We start from the raw sequence: 21,498 nt of genomic DNA, 5'->3' as shown, positions 1-21,498 counted from the left end.
AGGGGAGGCGATGCCATAAAGTTTCTGATCACCAGTCTTTGGGCCAAATGTGCTGGATAGAATTCCAAACCTGTCTACAGTGTCTCTTGTAGTGAGATACACTTTTGATAGCGTTCCGTCCGTCGGATGAAGACTCTGGGATCTGTCGGGGATTGCCTTGGCGTCGATGTTCGTCTGGAATTGTTATGTGCTGGCACTGGATTTCACCCTCTCCCTTCTCTCATCACGCAACACAAACGTGACACCATATTACAGGGTATTCGGAAATTCCCGCTAAAAACTTCTAGGACTTATGGAGGGGAGTGAGAGTACAATATTGTGAATAGGAATCGATGTCCAAAAAGTACCGTTTCCGTTCTACGACGGTTTCATTTCAGATGTTAACGCGTCCACAACTACTGAGGAAAAGGAAAAGTCTCAAACTTGCTTGTCCTGGTATGCAATAGAGTAGACAGGATGACGTGCATCGCATATGACGCTCGCCTATGTCACTTAACGTCTGCCTTGCTACGAGCCTCGTTTAGAGACAGGGAAACAACTGCTGGCACCAGTTCTGACCGCTGCAGTAGAAACTGAAGAGACACCAGGCGGGGTGGAGAGTGCGTACTAGAAGATGATTCATAGGCACTGTGCTGGCGAAAGCTGTCACCCGCACACTAGACGGCAAAGACGTTCCGAGAAGATCGATAGTAGGCACAAGTAGCGCGTCTATAAATAGAGAGGGCAAAAAGAGACTCTCAAGCAACGCAGCGTGCCATCTCCACAGCCAGTATTGAGATCGCCTCCGTGGACCGGAGGTTCAAATGGTTCAAATGGCTCTGAGCACTATGGGACTCAACATCTGTGGTCATCAGTCCCCTAGAACTTAGAACTACCTAAACCTAACTATCCTAGGGACAGCACACACATCCATGCCCGAGCGGTCGCGCGGTTCCAGACTGTAGCGTCTAGAACCGTTCGGCCACCCCGGCCGGCTGGACCGGAGGGCCCATTGAGTCCGCCATCAAGTGAGTCAGTTAGTCGAGTCATCAGTCGCAGCCCAGTGGGAGTCGCAGTCGCAGTTAGCTCAGCTGCTAGCCCAGTCTCAGGCGGCCAGAGCAGTGTACAGACCAAGGACTTGTATTTCACCAGCAGTGACGCTAACGTTGACTGTTATGGAAGAGTTTGTGTGTATCACAACATCTGGACTACCTTAAGTAACTTCTTGTTCCTATGAATAAAGAATCCTGGTAATACATGGGTCCAGTTGGTGTTATAGGATACCAGCCACCAAACAACATCCTCTGCTTTCTTACCACGGTACAAGCCAACTGTGACAACGAGACGACACAAAGTACAATGTCTGTAAAAGCGTTGGTAGTGCCCACATCGAGCCACTGTTGTAGTGTATCAGTATTGTTCTGTATATACAGTGTTTTGGATTCTTTTTCGTTTCTGAATAAAATGAACACGTAATGTTTAACTGTTGCAACAAACAAATGTGCTTAAGTGATAAACGGATGTTTCGTTATGTTTGCTTTCCAGTTGTCATCTAATAAATGTACTGCATCAATTTCCCATGCAGAAGTGGATGAGTTAAACTTATGGGTACCGTTTCTGGACACGGGTTCCTATTCAAAATATTATGTAGTCGCTCTCCTCTACAAGTCCTGGCGCTGCAGTCATGGACTGTGTGGCTGATCCCGGCGGAGGTTCGAGTCCTCCCTCGGGCATGGGTGTGTGTGTTTGTCCTTAGGAAAATTTAGATTAAGTAGTGTGTAAGCTTAGGGACTGATGACCTTAGCAGTCCCATAAGATTTCACACACATTTGAACATTTTTTGAACAAGTCCTGGAAGTTAGCAACGAGAATTTCCGAAAACCCTATGTACACTCATCCGTTAGTCATTCTGCCGGTCGGGGTGGCCGAGCGGTTCTGGGCGCTGCAGTCTGTAACCGCGGGACCGCTACGGCTGCAGGTTCGAATCCTGCCTCGGACATTGATGTGTGTGATGTCCTTAGGTTAGTTACGGTTAAGTACTTCTAAGTTCTAGAGGACTGATGACCTCAAAAAAAAAAATGAATCAAATGGCTCTAAGCACTATGGGGCTTAACAGCTAAGGGCATCAGTCCCCTAAACTTAGAACTACTTAAACCTAACTAACCTAAGGACATCACACACATCCATGCCCGAGGCAGGATTCGAACCTGCGACCGTAGCAACAGCGCGGCTCCGGACTGGAGCGCCTAGAACCGCACGACCACCGCGGCCGGCGATGACCTCAAAAGTTGAGTCCCATAGCGCTCAGAGCCATTAGATTTGCTTTTTTTTTAGTCATTCACAGTAGATACACACGAGACGAAACTCTCACACACTGAGAGAACAGGGGCCATTACTTCCAGAAGAAGGAAATCCTATCCGTTAACGCGGCTCAGCTTACAACTCGCGGTTTTTTTTTGCCAGCAATGCCATATGACTCTTCCTTTCTTTACTGACAGCATTTTCCACGTAGGATGCAATTTATTTTCGTCGGTAGCAACATCATAAAACATCGTTTTGTGTATTCTGCTGCTGCTATCTGTTGTCATTCCTTGTACTGATGCAACTGAAAAATTGGTTCTCAAGAACTGTGTAATCATATTTTATGTTTCGTCACCTTTGATGCATTGAGCTGTAATTTTTTGTTATTTTGTCTTTTGTAACTTTAAGGACAACAACTCTACTATCAAGCTACTGGAGTTTATTGAGATACATTTACTGAGATGTGTTATATCATAAACGCATGGTAATCAATTTTATGTTAGCGAAAAAATTCCCCCTCCTCCCCTCGCCCCCAACACACACACGCACATGCATGCACGCACACACGTAAAAATTTATGCTTGGACTCGTAGCTCCATTTCTTGATCCGAAAACAGTGATCCACCGCACTAAGTTACATATTCCAAAAATCTCGTAACACCAAAAGGCTGTCGTATGGGTACTCTTCGTTTACTAACAACCAATTTTTATCTTGGCGTCCATGTTGTGGTCGACGTATTATTACCAAAACAATCGTTGCTTAAAAATAAAAACTGTTGCTGTCAAATAGTCGAAAAGAAGGCTAGTTTCCATGACATTATGCATGGTAGTTCTGTTACAATGTGATTATCCAGCCCTTAACACATAGATTTTTCTACAGTAACGAAATAGTAAGTTGACCCTTAATATAGAATGGTTTAGTCACTTGTGGCTACGTGTCCTCACTCGATTTACGTCTGCTGTATTCATTGCGAGTTTGCTTCACTGACGGGCGCAATCGATATGACTCCTCATTAACTTTTCTGTCATTCTGGGCGGAATATCCACCAATCTGTAACTTACATAGCGTCAAGAAACTTCCCTGTACAGAAACGATCATATTGACAGTAAACTGCTGACATGATTTTTTTTTCCTTTATTGAGTTTCGATTCCCCCTAAAGGGGGCGGGCTGGCAGCAGCTTATTACGCCGCTCTTCAGCCTACAGAATTTGTTTTAAAAAGATGAAGATAATAAAAAAATAATAACAGTTGGCGATAAAATCGGTGACTTAAAGGTAAAATGGCAGAAAATTCTGGAGCTTAAAACATAAAACACAGGGTGGATGATGCTAATAAAATACACAGGAAGCAGAAAAATAATAGACAGACAGTTAAAAAACACGGCGACACAGGAAGCAGAAAAATAATAGACAGACAATTAAAAAACACGGCGACAGTCTGGGTTCTGTTCGCAAGAGATATAAAAAGCACACCCAGCGACAGCATGATTTCTGTTCACAACACTGTGGAAGGACGCACAACACTGAACACTCACTTAAACACTGCGCTAAAAGTTGGCACAAATATGACATACCACACCCGAGAGCAGGTGGGGGGAAACTGGTCAGATGACTGGAAAAAAGGGGGGGAAGGGGGAGGGGGGAAAGGAGCCAATGGAAGAGGAGGATCCATAAGAGGGGTGGGGGGTGCTGAGCAGACGTGCCAGGGAGTGGGGAAGGCAGATGATGGGAGTACAAAAGGACTCGGGGGGGGGGGGGGAAAGGAGATAGGGAGAGGATAGGCGGGGAGAAAACACAGGATGGAAGTGGGGAGGAAGAGGGAGCCCAGGGAAAGGATGGAGGAAAGGAGGGGGGTGAGAATCAGAGTTGATAGGAGGGATAAATAGAGGGCACCATCCGGGAGGGGGAGTTGAAGGAAGCCACCTTGGGAAAGGAGATGTAGGGTGTAGAGATGGAGGGTAGGGGGGACACAATGGTGAAGACGTGGCAGGGGGCGGGGATGGGAGAGGAGAGGAGCAACCAGGGGGTGAGGGGGTTCAAGATGGCGGGAGGTGTAGAGGATGCGGATATGTTCGAGGAATAGGAGCAGATGGGGGAAAGGAATGAGATCATAGAGGATCCGCGTGGGGGACGGGAGGCGTATACGGAAGGCGAGGCGGAGTGCATGACGCTCAAGGATCTGGAGGGACTTATAGAATTTGGGGGGGGGGGGGGCAGATATCCAGGCAGGACTGGCATAACAGAGGATGGGACGGATTAAGGATTTGTAGGTGTGGAGGATGGTAGAGGGGTGCAACCCCCACGTCCAGCCAGAGAGGAGTTTGAGGAGTCAGAGGCGGTTGTGGGCTTTGGGTTGGATGGAGTGGAGGTGAGGGATCCAGGTGAGGTGACGGTCAATGGTGAGGCCAAGGTACGTGAGGGTGGGGGTGAGGCGGACACGACGGGCGCAGACAGTAAGGGAGAAATCCAGGAGCTGGAAGGAGCGAGTGGTATGACCTACGATGATTGCCTGGGTCTTGGAAGGATTGAGTTTCAGGAGCCACTGGTTACACCATGCAGCAAAAAGGTCAAGATGACTCTGGAGAAGGCGTTGGGACCGTTGGAGGGTTGGAGCGAGGGCGAGGAATGCAGTGTCATCAGCATATTGCAAGAGGTGTACTGGAGGGGGGGTTGGGGCATATCTGCCATGTACAGGAGGTAGAGGAGAGGGGAGAGGACAGAGCCCTTGGGCACACCTGCAGAGGGGTAGAAGTTGTGGGAATTGGCATTATGGATGGTAACATAGGAGGGGCGGTGGGAGAGGAAGGAGGCCACCAGATGGATGTAGTTGATAGGAAGGGCGTAGGTTTGGAGTTTAAACAGGAGACCGGGATGCCAGACACGGTCGTAGGCCTTTTCGAGGTCAAGGGAGACAAATATGGCGGAGCGACAGGAGTTAAGCTGGAGGGAGAGGAGATGAGTGAGGCAGAGGAGTTGGTCATCAGCAGAGAAGGAAGGTTGAAAGCCACATTGGGTGTTTGGGAGGAGGTGGTTTTGGTGGAGGTGGTGATGGATGCACCAGGAAAGGATGGAGTCCAAGAGCTTGCTGAACACCGATGTGAGACAGATAGGACGATAGGAAGAGGCATCAGATGGAGGCTTGTTGGGTTTGGAGAACATCAGGATACGGGAGGTTTTCCACAGGTCGGGATAGAAGCCAGTGGCAAGGATGACATTGTAGAGGGTGGCAAGGATTGAAAAGAAGGAGGGAGGGCAGTGTTTGAGGTAGCGGTAGGTAATGCAGTCGTGGCCACGAGCAGTGTTGCGTTTAGTGCGGAGTGTGAGGCTGATGTCCTGTGTAGTGATGGGAGTGTTAAGTGTAGATGGTGGGGTGTGGCCCAAGTACTGGAAGCTAGGAGCATGGGGAGGAACAGAGGTATTCATATGGTCCATGACATCAGGGAAGAGGGAATAATCAAAGTGGGGATCATCTGGGATGGAAAAAACATCAGAGAGGTGGGAGGCAATGTGGTTGGCCTTAGTGAGGTTGTCAGGAAAGGGACGGTCATTAAGGAGGAGAGGGTACTGGGGGGTGGGGCGGTTCCCAGTAAGGCGGTGGAAAGCAGACCAATACTTGGAAGAGTTTAAGGGGAGCGTGGTGTTGAGTTGTGTACATGTCTGGCGCCAGGCACGGCGTTTCTTCGCAGTAAGCAGGTTGCGGATGTGTCGTTGAAATTGCCAGTGGCGGGTAAGTGTATACTGGTCACGAGTGCGGAGAAAAGAGCGGTAGAGGCGCTGGGACTCTCGAAGGAGAAGGACGGCCTGTGGAGGCAGGGCGGGGCAGTGAGGGTGGATGGCTTTGGTGGGGATATGGGTGGCGACGGTGTCAGACAAGGTCTGGTGCAGGAAGGCAGCAGTGTGAGAGATGTCATCAGGAGATTGGAGGGTAAGGTCGTGGCCGTCAACCTGGGTGTGAATGGAGTCCCGGTAGGCATCCCAGTTGGCACGGGAGTAATCATGGACAAGTTTAGGAGGGACATCAGGGCGAGGAGCGTTGCGGGGATGGCGACCATTAGAGATAGTGAGGAGAACAGGAGCATGGTCACTGCCAATGAGGTCAAGGACATCTGCGGTGATGCGCCCAAGGAGGTTGGGAGAGGCAAGGACCACATCAGGAGTGCTGTTGGATTCGGGTCAGGTGTGCTGAGGCAAGGGAACCAGGTCTCCCTGGAGAGTGGTGAGAAACTGATGCCACCGCTGGAGGTCGGCAGGATCATGGCTGTGGATATTGAGGTCGGCGGCAATCACGTAGGTGGAGAAGGTGCGGTCAATGTGGGCCAGGAAATCGTACGGGATAGGGGTGCGAGGGCGGACATAAATGGTGGCACAGGTGATGGTAAGGGTGCGGAAGAAGAGGCTGAGGGTGAGATGCTCGGCAGAATTGTTAAGGAGAGGTTGGGGCCAGACAGGGAGGTGCTTGAGGTGGGCTATAGCAACTCCGCCACGCGCCAGAGGGTACGGGTTATCGGTGTGGTGGAGGGTGTAAGGAGCTGTGGAGACGGAGATATGAGGTTGAAGGAAGGTTTCATTTAGGACGAAGGCATCCACGCAGTGCTGATGGAGGGTGTGGAGGAAGAGGAGTTTGTGGGTGGGCAGGGAGCGAATGTTGTGGTACAGGATATGGTAGGGTTGTTGTACCATGGGAGGGGAGAGTTAGATGAGGGTGGTGAGGGGGGTGAAGGTGAAGTGGGCCTGGTTGTGGGAGTATGTGGCATAGGTGGTAAGATGGAACGGGCAGCGAGGGCGATTTGGGAAAGAGTGTGTGAGCGCTGGAAGGGGTGGATGTTTTGGAGCACAATGGTGGTGAAACGGATTATGTCCTCAGCAGTAGGGGGAGGACGGAGCGAGTTGTTGGAGTGGATGGGGTCATCAACAGGACTGACAGGGACGGTGAGCTCAGGGGTGACTGGTGGAGGTTTCACTTTACACTTCGAGGAGTAGGTAGAATGTGGTTCGTTGCAAGTGTTGCAAGAGGGGGGAGAGGTGAGGTTGGGGCAATTCTTGAGGAAGTGTGAAGCTTTGCAGTGGGGACAAGTAGGGAGGTTCTTTCAGGCAGAGGTAATGTGGTCGTTGTAGGTGAGACAGCGTTGGCAGCGGTAGGATTGGACTGGGGAATGGGAGGGGTCCACCTTATGGCGTTGATTGTAGATGAGGGCTCCATCGGTGAGGAGGCAATCAATGAAGGAGGAGGATTCGGTGAATATCCGCATAAGAAAAGTCGGCCCGGCATCATTGAAGATGCGATGGGCCGAGCGGATTTCAATCTTGGGCCAGGAGTTGAGTTCCGCCAACACCTCAGCCTCCGTGATCACGGGGCTAAGCTTCGTGATTACAGCGGTGACGGTTGGCGGACGTCGGGGAGGTTGAGGCTGACGAGGAGAGGATGGGGTGTGGTAGGGGGTGAGGGTTGCATGTTGGCCAAATTGGATATGGGGGATGCGGGAGAGGAGGTCGGTGTGGAAGGAAGCATTTGGGGATTTAATGAGGACTGAGTCCTTGCGAGGAATCAGAAGGGAGATGCGGGTATTAGGGTAGTATTTCCGGATGACGAGGGTGATGGAGCAGGCCTCAAGGAATTGAGGGTCAGGATTGGAGAGGACAAAGGTGTGGGTGGCAGGCGTGGCGGGGGCGGGGGTCAGAGCCGCGTCCATGGGGGTGGGTGGGTCACGGGGATTGGGGTTTTTTTTTGGAGGAGACTTCAGGGGAAGGGTCAACATTCGGATGCTTTGAAGGTTTCTCGGTCACGACCGGGTAGAGAGGGGGCAGGGGAACTGGTTGCAGGGGGAGGTGGCGGGGGGCTGACCACCCTGAGCAGCGGAAGACGCAGATGGAGGGGGCTTGGGTGTCACAGAGACTGTGGAACGTCGAGCCGAGATCCGCGCTGGCTTGGAGCCCGTCGGAGGCGGTGCAGGGAGCGGCGGAAAGTCAGTAACTGTCGATGGGGCGACAGTGATAGGGGAGGAGGAGTTGGGGGTGGTTACAGCGGAAAGTGGTGCAGGGGAGGGGTGGACAGAGAGAGAAGGAAGGATGGGAAGTGGGGTGGAGGATGAGCTCCATGTGATGGAGGTTGGAGCAGCGGAGGGAGAGGTGAAAATGATAGTGGTGGTGGTGGTAGGTTGGGACATGGTGGTGGCGAGCGAGAAGGGCTTCGGCGGCGACCAGATGGCGGCGGAGGCGGGCACCGGCAGGCGGCGGCGGCGGCGGCTGCGGAGGCGAGCACCGGCAGGCGGCGGCGGCGGCGGCGCGGCGGCAGGTGGCGGCGGCGGCGGCGGCGGCGGCGGCGAGCACCGGCAGGCGGCGACCGGGTGGCGGCGGCGGCGACCAGGCGGCGGCGGCGGCGGCGGCGACGGCAGGCAGCGACCAAACGGCGGCGGCGGCGAGCACCGACAGGCAGCGACCAGGCGGCGGCGAGGAGGACCGGACGGCGAGCAGTAGTGATGGCGAGCAGACGACACGGCAAGGAAATAGTGGGGATCTTCCACGTCGAAGATGCACCCTGAGAGTAGCCCAGGCAGTGAAAGTCTTCGATGAAGAAGTGAGGGAATCCAACCCTCGAATGAGGCTGACATGAAGCACGACCCGCATATTTGAGAGTAGAGGCAGGTAGAACTGAAGGCGGTAAAGGAATGAAAACATGTGTGTTATGAAACTAAGAAATCACATTACTGTACAACACGAGCGGTGATCGATAAGTAACTCAACACATTTTTTTCGGGAAATTTAGGTTGATGAAAATCGTTGTTTGTTGTAGTGCATTGTGGAATATTCCCGCTTCGGCACGTATAGTCTGATGAAGTTCCGATGGAGGTGGCGCTATACGTATCCTTCAAAATGAAGTCTATAACGGAGATGCGTTCCAAGCAGAGAACTGTCATTAAGTTTCTGTTAGTGAAAAGTCAGAGCATCAAGGATGTTCATAGGCGCTTGTGGAACATCTACAGAGACCAGGTAGTGAACAAAAGCACGGTGAGTCGGGCGAGCTATCTGTCACACTCGCAACAAGATCGAGCAAATTTGTCCTATATCTCGGTGCCGGCTGGCACACATAGCTGTGACTCCTTCAATGCTGGAACGTCTGGGTAATCTCATTTCAGATGATCGATGGATCATAATCCAACACCTTGCTGCTCAACTGCACGTCTCTGTTGGTAGTGCTGACAAACTCGTCGACCAACTGGCGTACTCAGACGTGTGTCTCCGCCGCGCTCCTTGCCGCCTGCCAGAAGATCATTAAGAGCAACGAAGGACCATCTTCGCTGAATCGCTTGCGTATTACGAGGCATCTTGTCAGTTTTTGTCGAACATCGTCACAGGCGACGGAACGTCACTTCGAACGGAAACAAAGCGGCCATTCATCGAGTGGCGTCACATCACCTCTTTTCCGAAGAAAAGTTCAAAGTCGCAACCTCAGTTGGTATAGTCATGGCAGCGGTCTTCCTGAGACTCGGAAGAGGTTATTCTGTTTGATGTTTCCCCTCACGGGGCAACGATCAACTTCGAAGCGTATTGTGCTACCCTCAGGAAACTGAAAAACGACTTCAGATTGGTTGTTGCCACAAAAATGCAAAAGAACTTCTCCTTTCCCGTGACAAAACAAGGCCTCAAAGTCTACGCATCCGAGAGGAGCTTACGAAATTTCATTGGACTGCTCTTCTTCATCCACCCTGCAGCCTGGATCTTCCGATTTCCATGTGTTTGCCCCATTGAATAATGCACTCAGCTGGACGCAGTACGTGGATGATGGGGAGGTTATTTATGCAGCGAGACGTTGGCTCCTGCGTCTACCATTATAGTGGTACCACGCGGGCACACAGGCCCTCGCAATAAGGTAGCGTAAGGTCGTCGCATTGAACGGTGATTGTGTTGAAAAGTAGGGTTTTGTTGCCAAAAGAGTGCGGATAATATGGTATACTGGAATCCTGAAAAAAACTAGTCTGCTTCAAGAAGAAAAAGTGTTGCGTTACTTATTGACCGCTCCTCGTTAAAGGGGACCAATAAGAAAGAAAAACAATCCGCTCGAATATATGTGAAATTAAATTATGCAGCTTAGAGTCATACGATAATATGGAAAGGGCAGAGAGGCACAGATGACTGCTATGGCGAATACCAGCGGCGTGCTGAGACTCTGGGCAAAAATTCTGCGGCAGAATCACTGACAAAAGACCGCCGCCACTTGTTCTGGTGACCCCGATGCAGCCCAGAGGAACCTTGAACGACCCAATACTTATCTGACGACACCGCACTCTGAACGCCGTTTCTTGTCAAAAACTTTAAAGATAAGTTCGTCCTTATGCCTGGGTTAGGACACTTGTTATCCCTGTAATGTATTTTACTATTGGCTGCGGTGACGAAGGACGACTTTTACATGTGACAAACTAAGACGTTTGCCGAATAAGGTATTGTAATCTATTTTATGAAGTGTGAAAACGATTGAAGTCTACAGCATATAGACAAATATGTCATCACCAGCTCTTGATGTTTCTGAAATATAAAGTTTCTAAAATCACTTTAGATTAAAGAGGCACATTAAATATATTTGTTTCATTCAACATTAAGCGTGAAAGCCATGTTTTATGTAACTACTAGGGATAGCACTAAGTATCTAAGAGAGAACAACTTGTCTGGCCTAGCAGTAATAAATTATCTACACAGATCTTCCTCGTCAATCAGTCCTATCAGTCAATACCGTACCAAAATCCCTGCAGTAGTTTCTGAGATTAGCTGTCGCACTCAGACAGAGCAGCAGGGGATATCAACTTTAGCTCAAATGGCTCTGAGCACTATGGGACATCTGAGGTCGCCAGTCCCCTAGAGCCTAGAACTAACTACCGTAAGGCCATCACACACATCGATGCCCGAGGCAGGATTCGAACTTGCGACCGTAGCGATCTCACGGTTTCAGACGGAAGTGCCTAGAACCGCTCGGCCACCCCGGCCGGCTCAACTTTAGCATGTAGGGACAAAATCGTACCGTTCTAATCGCATCTAAGTGACTGAAAACCGTATGCTATTAATTACCATTATCCATTTTTTTAACATTTGAAATATGGTCATTTTACAGGTTGCAACACTCAGTCTTTTGCTCAGAATTCCCATAATTTGTTACAATGACACTTAATGTCGCGAGAAGAATTGTTTATTCATACTTTGGAAATCATAAACGATTATACGCTAATTTTACCGTGTCCTGTACGTTCTGAAAGATTGAATTCAAGATTACTAAGCCAAGGACTTTCTCCGGTAGGCACTGATATCAGAAATAGATTATTTATTTATCTGCGAAGAAATCAGTCGTGAATCAGTGCTCAGGATCTATACGTGAACATTTTTTAAACAGGAGTAGAAGAATTGTTACTATCCTTTTACAAATCCGGGAATCCGAGACTAGAGACATTGCACACAGAACTGCCACTAAAATTTTTCCAGTGTGAAAAAAATAATAAACCCCGAAAATCCTACGTACCTACATGCTGCCAGACTGGTTTTAAAGTGCATAAAAGGTTTTTTTTCCCTTTTAGTTCCATCTCGTTGCTGTTTCTACTTAGCATACAAACAGTTTTAAACTTGATCTGCTTGGCCACTGGTTCAGCGACACTGACAGCAGTTTCCTGCCGTTAGGCAGAAGAGTAATATAAGGCCCGTTAGGTAGAAGAGGAAAATAAAGCCGGCCCTGTAATTAGTTGAGCGCCAGATGATTAGTACCTTGATTGTCGTCTGCCACGCAGCAGGCAGCACTCTACTACTTATGAAACCAGCTAGTCATGACTCTCTACATTGATTTAACATCCTCCCCCAACCGGTTACTCCTTGCTTTACCATTTTCATCTCATCTCATCTACTATTCAGCCTCCTCGAAAATCAGATCTATATATTCCAATATGTGTTTAACCCTAACATTTTATCCCCCTGCTACACCACTTGGTTTCACTTTAACTATTTCTGGCTGCTCAATTATATATCGCACTACCCTATCCATTTTTCTAGGAATTATTTCAAACACACACCTGTCCTGGCCTGTTTCCCTCCATTTAGTGATTTATACACTGTCTAGTCAGATTAATGTGACCACTGTCTATGTTCGTCTCAAAATGCAATAACCCCTTGTAATATCTCTTTATATTCGATGAATTATTCTGATACAATTCTACCCTTGAATGACGTTTACTAATTTTCTATCCTCATACTTCCAGAATCCATGCGAAAAGTAGTTCATACAATAACTATGCCATGAGCGCATAAATATTCTTTGTAGTACTCTCTCTGGTGTTTGTTAGAAAAAAAAGAAAGGGAGCTTCCGGGATTGTCTTCGTGCCGATTAGCCTGACCTTGGATTGGAAGAACTGTAATCTCATTATCGAGATTTATAACAGAAGATAACTGATACGAAATGTACGATTAAAAAGGAAATATATATATAGATTGCTCCTTCATACAAAAGTGTGTATTTTACAATTGAGAATTAATGATATTTATCGATATATTGCGTAGTTGTTAATCAGAAGGGACTTCCGAAAGACTGGATACGAACCTGCATTTAATAATCCAAGAGCTCCATTACTTCTTCGGAAGGTTAAACTTCATCAAAGCCAAATATCCGCTTGATCTGAGGTTTCCCGACTGATTATACAACGCTCCCAAAATTACGAGGCATTTTGTTTGTACAGATTAGCAGACTGCCGCAAAGCACGAGCCTGCAGAGAAGAAGAATCATCGCCTGATTTCATTCTAACAAGTAAAATTTCAGAATCATTTTGAGTGACTGAGCTATGACTGTGTTTCGTATCATGAATGATTGATTGCTCGAACGAATTGAGAGCTACAGAATTACGTAGATAGGAGGAAAAATTACAGTGGCGCCAGTGTGACGGAACTCTCTTGGATTGTTATATAATATATGTATTTTTTGTTTCATGAAACCCAACGAGAACGAGAGGTAACGAACCTGAAGTGAGATATGGTGCCCATAGTACAACATTGCTGACACCAAGAAACGATTTCAACTATTGGACAACACCGAGACTACAGAACAAGGCCAGAGAAATCTAATTTTTTTTATCCTGTATTTAAAATAGTTTGAAATCAATTTAGAAAGAACTTTTTTCCAGATAGTAGTTAGATTGTAGAACTGTATATTGTGTGGTTTTCGTATCTGGACATTGAACTTTATAACATCTATGAAGTAATTTGAAAGTTAAGTGTGTCTACGACAGTAAATTTGAAACTGTATTTAGTGATTAGAACCTGATATTGACAATTATTTAATGGTACTGACTAGAGCGACATTTAAAATGTCATTGAATCAGCAACGAGAAGTGCAACAGCCTTCAGCTGTTTGCGCAGGAGCAGAGGCCACGGATTGCAATTCTGAGACTGTTGTGGCTAGCGGTAGCAATGTAAATAATCCCGCTGGTTCAGAAAACATTCATACAACAGCTGATCAAAGGGTTGTTGACACATTAGTTGTTATTATGCAACAGTTGTCTCTATTAGCCGAAGGCCAAGCGGAGGTAAAACGAGACTTATCCGTTATACAAAATGAACTCCAAAATCAATTAGCCGAAAATCAAACACAATTACAAAATCAGTTAAGAGCAACCTTTACCGAATTAGATCAGAGATTAAATACCCATACACAGGAAATAAAAGAACAGGCAGTAAGGACCGAACAGAATCTTATCGCTCAAATTGAGCAGGTCCGCCAACTATGCCAAGAAAACAATAGTAAATTAAAAGCGGAACTAACCGAATATGTATCCGTCAAAATTGACATGATACAAAAACAAGTAGAACTGTTTCCTCAAGTAATACAAGCTCAAGAGGACATACAGCGTTCCGTAGCTATGATACCAGAAATTATAGAATCCCAAGATAATCTAAAGAAGCAATTTGACGAAGTGAAGGAAAAACAGGAGACAGTGGAACATAGAATGAATGTACTTACGGGAAAGTTTTCAGAAATGACATTAGAGCGGCAAATTTTCCTTCGGAAACCATAGAAGAAACTGTGAAAGTAGTTTTACAGTCAATTTCAGAGAGTTCCGAGGAGAATTTTTTCAACAAAGGGTTAAAGGAAGCTCGAGAACAACTTGGCGAAGAATTCTCGCGTTGGAAAGAAAATATCGAAAGATCACTAAATCTCTCGGAGGAGGATTTAGAAACACCGAGAAGTAGGAAACAAAACTCTCAATCTGTGCGTGACATTCTGTCCACGTCAAGATCCGATGTAGACAGAATTGGAACGTCACAAGTTAGATTCGATATAACGGAGAGCCACAGGGAAAAGTACGAACAGGATGATTTTTGGAATCGTAGTACCGTTGAGGAAACGATGATTAAACAGAGACAATTTCAAATCTTTAACCCTGACAAAAAGAATGTTCATCCTGTAGTCTTTATTCGAAGTTTCAGAGGTCTATTTCCACGATCTTGGACAGAATGGCAAAAGATTAGTTTTGTATCTGGATATATACAAGGATCAGGAGCACTGTGGGCATCCGAACAAACATCTTCTTGTAAATGTTACAAAGAATTTGAGCAGGATTTTCTAGCAAAATATTGGTCAGCTGGAATACAAGAAAGACTTAGTCAGGAAATATTATATCCTGGGCCTTTCTCATTTTCTAGAGGATCTCTAAAGAGATATTTTGAGAAATACATTAATAAATCTTTGTATTGGGATGTACCGATTCGTTCGCCGGATATACTTAGAATACTCCAGTCCAGACTACCCACCAGTATAAGGAATCAGCTGTTATATATAAATTATAAGGATATAGACTCATTTATGACTGCGCTTGATCGTATTGATATAATTGAGGAGGACAATAAAAGGGCAAGGGAAATGTCATATCAAAGAAGAGCAATAGAAGCGAATCCGAGCTGCAACTCGAGTGGGAATGGCAGTAATGGTAGCAGTAACAACAATCATAACCAACTACACTCTCCAAGGAGACTTAGCAATGGACATAATGCAAACAATAATTATTACCATAATGGAAACTTTTGTAATGGTGCAGAGAGGGGCTATTTTAGGAACAGTAGGAATTTTAATCGATATAATCCAATGTATGGCAACACAGGACAGTTCTACCAACACCAGCAGAACAACAACAATAATTACACGAATCAAGCAAGACAACATAGACAGAATTCACCACAACAACCGATAATCACTGAAGTAGCTGAAGCGACAAATACCAATCGGACCAACAATCAGTCAAACTAAACATGACCGCATCGTGCCCCGGAGGAGCGGTCAGGGGATCTGTTAGGGGCGAAACAGTAAAATTACAATTGTTAAGATATAATGATGGTGAGCTGTTGACTGAAGAGTTAACAAAGGATTTAATAACATGTCATAATGACAGATCGAGTGTTCCGGTATCGGAAGTATTTGTTGAAATAGAGGAAGTTCCAACGAATGTGATATTAGACACCGCCGCTTCCGCCAATGTCATCTCAGGCGCTCTTTTTCGGAGAATTATTAGGAAGAAGAAGGTACCAATTTTGCCAGTACAGAACTGCAAAATCATCGGAGCTGTTGGAGCACGCTCTCCCAATGTCAAAATACAAACACAATTAGAGATGAAAATGGGAAATGTAGCAATAAAATGCACGTTCCTTGTGGTGGAGAAGTTATTAGTGGACTGTGTTCTTGGTATTGGGAGTATGCAGGAGTACGATTGTCAGATTGATTTTTTGGAAGGAATAGTTAAATTTAGATTAAATGGAGAAGAGATAGCACTGGATTTAAATAGAAAGGAAACGGTGCATGAGAAATATTGTCGCGGTGCCATAATTCAATTAATTGACACTACAAACGGTCGTTGGACGGAGCTTTCAAAGGATTTGATACAACAGGAGGACTTTAACCAAACAACAATGATAAAAGCTAGTGAATCAAATCAGCTTCCCAGAGAACAAAGGCAGCAGCTTCATTATTTGTTAGAGGCATATGAAGAGATTTTTGATGTGAAACCAGGAATTATTAAAGGGTATATTTGTCACCTACAAGTGAAGCCACATCAGACTTACTGTTACACGCACTATCCGATCCCCTGGCGCTTAAAACAATCTGTTCAAAGGGAGACAAATAGAATGTTAGAATGGAACTTGATTGAGCCATCAACTAGTCCATATTGTTCTCCGCTCTTAGTCGTTCCAAAACCTGGAGGCAACGGAAGAAAAGTATGAAGACCAGAATTTAAAATGGGAGGAAAAGATTCGACTCGCTCTTGTCAATTTAACAAAAAAGGCAATACAACGGAAATTGACATATGATAAACGGATTCACCGGATTCAGACGTTTCATCTTGGAGAAAAGGTTTTATTGAGGCGACACATCCATTCCTCGAAACTGATGAAGAGCATAAAGAAATGGAATCTTGTTTATACCGGACCATATGTTATTGTAAATATACCAAATCCTGGATCATACTTGTTTGCATATCCCGAATCGAAAAGAATAAAGGGATTATTCCCGCATAATGATATTAAGAAATTTTTTGAAGGATCGTAAATCTGTGATACCAAATATGGAGAAGACTTTAGAGTCGAATTTGACTATGAGTCGAATGTGTATATAAATATCAAGAAGTTTATGTTGTCTATAGGTTAAGAGACAGTGAGATTGCTCCTGTGATAGGTTAAGAGACAGTGAGATTACTCCTGTGATAGGTTAAGAGACAGTGAGATTACTCCTGTGATAGTTTAGCACAAGAATTTTAAGATAGGTAGAAGAATTTGTTAATCACTAGTGTTTGTAAGTGTGGACTATGAACAGAAGCCACAGTGATATACAATGAAAGTGCATCTACATTTCCTCAAGACACGGCACTTGTGTGAGAATTGCATGTGAAACTTGTACAGTGCGGGATATGTAGGTAAATACGCTGTGTGTATGATGTGCACTGTTCGCGGGAGAAAACAAATGAACTGCGAAATGGAGCAACAGTCGATAATGTCACTGCTGCAAACAACTGAAGAAACTCTCTGGTTGCGCGAGAGAAAATTATTATAATTTTTGGATTTTTTATTATGCCTTCTCTACCAGGAGAATTAATTTAAGAATTTTAATTAACATTTTAAGAATAGCAGTTTGTGTGTTTCATATTATGGACATAATTGTTGAAATATATTTCCATAAATGTTCATGAGAGGATGAAGAAGATTCTGCGAGTGGATGATTTGTTAAATAAACATACGTCATCATTAATGATATTTATTTGCACGTGGATCTATAAATCAATTAATTATAAGAATAATGAAAATTTTTCAAATTATTCATTTTGTGGAGTCAGTGTCATATGCCTATGTTTAAAATTTTTCATCAGGTGTAAACTTAAATTTTATCCATCATTTCGTAATTGAAAGCAAACCTCGGACAGATTCAATGCTCTACTTCCACCTGCACTATAACAAAACGATTAGATTAAAAAATTTTTGAGAGAAATACATTCGATATGAGCTACAACAAAATTTAAATGCCCACAGTCTATTTGGCAATGTTTTGGACAGTCAGCAGTTGTAATGCAAAACAACTTTGGTATTGAGGACTACAAAAAAATTTGCGATTGTCAGGACTGAAGGATGTTCCAGTCTAGTACAGATGGAAGAATATAAGAATCCACTCCGATTTTGAGTTCAACGATGAAATATGGACTTCGTTGCCTTAATCCACTCTCTTCCAGGGATTTATTCAGTCAGAACCTTTTCTTATTCCACTTTAAACCTGTTTCATGTTCACGTCCCTGACCATCTGTTCCTGAGATCATCTTCCTGTTTCTACGGCACGTTACCAGCTTCTATCCTGTACCATAAGCCATCGCCTGTCCTCCGTGCCGCCTCCACCAAACGCTGTACGTCGCCTACCCGGTGTCCGTACCCAGTGTTCCCGTTCCATCGACTTCACAGCGAGATCGCCGGCTACATCGTCGAAAGAAGAATTTTGAAAATTTTTTTTGAGCAATATTGTAAAATTTTTTTTGGCTATGAGGCACTTTTCCTTCGATCTAATCTATGGAGCTTCTATATATTTCAAAATTACTGGAGTTAGGCTTTCCTATCTTCTTTAATACCGGAGCTGGGGTCTATTCTTCCGGGTTTTCCAGGGTTTCCCTGTGAAGGCCAGTTCCCAAATGGGTAGACCTTTTTCGTAATTACACCAATCTACATCTTCCCTGTTTATGTACTCGGGATGCGGGTATACCCCAGTACATGTAAAAGCTACAGCTTAGGTATTCTCGTAACTTATTGTCTTAACATGTTACCCATACTCTCTATAGTAAAATTCTACTAATTCAAAATATTCCTCTTTTGAATAAACAACCCAACAATTTTTTTCTGTTAGCTCGCAAAATGTATTATCATTAACTTTGCTCGCTGCGAGGGGCAATTGTAACATCTCTTTATATTAAATGAATTATTCTGATACAATTCTACCCTTGAATGACGTTTACTAATTTTCTATCATCATACTTCCAGGATTGTCTTCGTGCCGATTAGCCTGACCTTGGTTTGGAAGAACTGTAATCTCATTATTGAGATTTATAACAGAAGATAACTGATACGAACTGTACGATTAAAAAGGAAATATATATATATAGATTGCTCCATCATACAAAGGTGTGTATTTGACAATTGAGAATTAATGATATTTATCGATATATTGCGTAGTTGTTAATCAGAAGGGACTTCCGAAAGACTGGATACGAACCTGCATTTAATAATCCAAGAGCTCCATTACTTCTTCGGAAGGTTAAACTTCATCAAAGCCAAATATCCGCTTGATCTGAGGTTTCCCAACTGATTAGACAACGCTCCCAAAATTACGAGGCATTTTATTTGTACAGATTAGCAAACTGCCGCAAAGCACGAGCCTGCAGAGAAGAAGAATCAACGACTGATTTCATTCTAACAAGTAAAATTTCAGAATCATTTTGAGTGACTGAGCTATGACTGTGTTTCCTATCATGAATGATTGATTGCTCGAACGAACTGAGAGCTACAGAATTACGTAGATAGGAGGAAAAATTACACACTCATAACGAAGCGCCGGTTAGAGCCAATGTAAAGCGTGTCGTGGTGTACCTGGGTTTCTCTTTTGATGCTAGGCAATTGTCAGGATGAGCATTACTGCAAAGGGCATTTGATTCTAAGGCATTATGACAGGGTGAAAAACACTAAATGAATTACACTTTATCTCTTAACAACAGCCGGCCGCGGTGGTCTAGCGGTTCTAGGCGCTCAGTTCGGAACCGCGGGACTGCTACGGTCGCAGGTTCGAATCCTGCCTCGGGCATGGATGTGTGTGATCTCCTTAGGTTAGTTAGGTTTAAATAGTTCTAAGTTCTAGGGGACTGATGACCACAGATGTTAAGTCCCATAGTGCTCAGAGTCATTTGAACGAATCTTAACAACATGTGGGTAGGGTGAGTTCTTCCTTGGCTCGGGTATCAGGTAGAATCAAACAGCATTTTTATATAAGATAGCTTTTATTGAAGATTTGTACAACGGTTTTCTTACTCGATTGTTCTGGCTGGGAGAGCGGCCGCTGTGTCGTTTGCGAAGCCTTCATGCTGCGTGAGCGGCGGCGTCTGATTATGCCTGGCGGTGTGTATCTCATGTCGCCGTTTCGCCCAGTAGACTGGAGACGCGCATCGTGCTGTGGCCCGTTTAATTATTGAGAACGAAGTCGTGCATCGGAGGTGGATACCTTGGATGTGGCGCTCCCAGTGTTCCTCTTTTCTAAGCGGCAGTATGTGTTGTGCGTCGGCCGGCGGAGGGGTGCGACGGGGGAAGGCCAGTGTCCCGGACTCCAGCTTGCCAGTCTTCGGCTGTCGGATCTTCTTCACCAGCTCACAGGTGACTGCTGATGTGAGGCCGTCTCCTTCCCGTCCTCACGAGTCACCCGGGTACGTAAAAATCAGTCTTCAAATACCTTCTAACTTCTGTCTTCTGGCGACGAGGCTGCTAGTTGCTATTCCATTACAGCGGCGATCGTGGTGCTTCTGTGTACGATGTAGTCTCTTCCTGCATGACGGTCTTCAGCACCGACTGCACTGTACTGGAACTGAAAACTACTCTTGGGCCCACTGCGTCTCACGTATTTATTTACTTCAGTTCACTGGAGGTGAACGACTTCACGATCATTGCCTCTTCTGTCACGTTGAAAAGCTTCTCGAAGAATCTTCTTGACGTCGGTCATTGGCTCTTGGAATATAGGCGAGGGTCTTTGATCACATGTGACAATTGAGAAACACGCGAGCCGGTCGGGCGATGCCCTGATGGCTGAATCGACAGCTTCCGCTTATGTGGGGAGGGCGATGGCTTCTCTTGAACGTGCTGACTTGCAATTGCCGGCCTTTGCCACTGCTGCTTTGCCCGCTGTTTGCCAGTGTGCACTTTTCTAAACTAAACTAAGTTTTTCATTTATTTTCTAATTTCTACTTCACTTCACATTGCTTTCACTAATTTATTTATCTTAAGTACCACTCAACAGTGGTGACGCGGGAAAAGTTGCAGTCATTGTCCTAATACAGAAACAAAGTAATTTATCTGGTGTCCAAATGGGCATGGTCTTTGGCTTTCGAGAGAAAAACTGTTCGCATGCCGTCGTGGTTAATGTGCACCTTACATGCCAAAATGGCGCTATCCACACAGGCGCCAAGTCAATTGTGGTGCACTACGGGCCGTAAATGACAGGGGTAAATAACGGCTGTGGAGGTATGTAAGGGCGAACTGACCTACCAGGTGAACGAAGGGGCTACCAACTGTGTCTCCTCAACGACCGTTCAATGAATGTAATTGTTTGTAGGTCTTCACAGCAGGTGTATGGTTCGTGAAGGCGTGCTGACTGCTGTTCATCGCCGCCCAGGATTAGCCGAGCAGCCTAAGGCGTTGCAGTCATGAACTGTGCGGCTGGTCCTGGCGGAGGTTCGAGTCCTCCGTCGGGCATGGGTGTGTGTGTTTGTCCTTAGGACAATTCAGGTTAAGTAGTGTGTAAGCTTAGGGACTGATGACCTTAGCAGTTAAGTCCCATAAGATTTCACGCACATTTAAACACTTTTTTTTTTTTTTTTTTTTTTTTTTTTTTTTTTTTTTTTTTCTGTTCATCGGCTACGAAAGCTGGAATTTGCACGCGAATACTGCAGCTGGATGTATAGCGACAGGCGGCCTTCT

Source organism: Schistocerca serialis, chromosome 9, assembly GCF_023864345.2.
Source record: "Schistocerca serialis cubense isolate TAMUIC-IGC-003099 chromosome 9, iqSchSeri2.2, whole genome shotgun sequence".
Classification (NCBI taxonomy): domain Eukaryota; kingdom Metazoa; phylum Arthropoda; class Insecta; order Orthoptera; family Acrididae; genus Schistocerca; species Schistocerca serialis.
Note: the sequence above shows the minus strand (reverse complement) of the source record.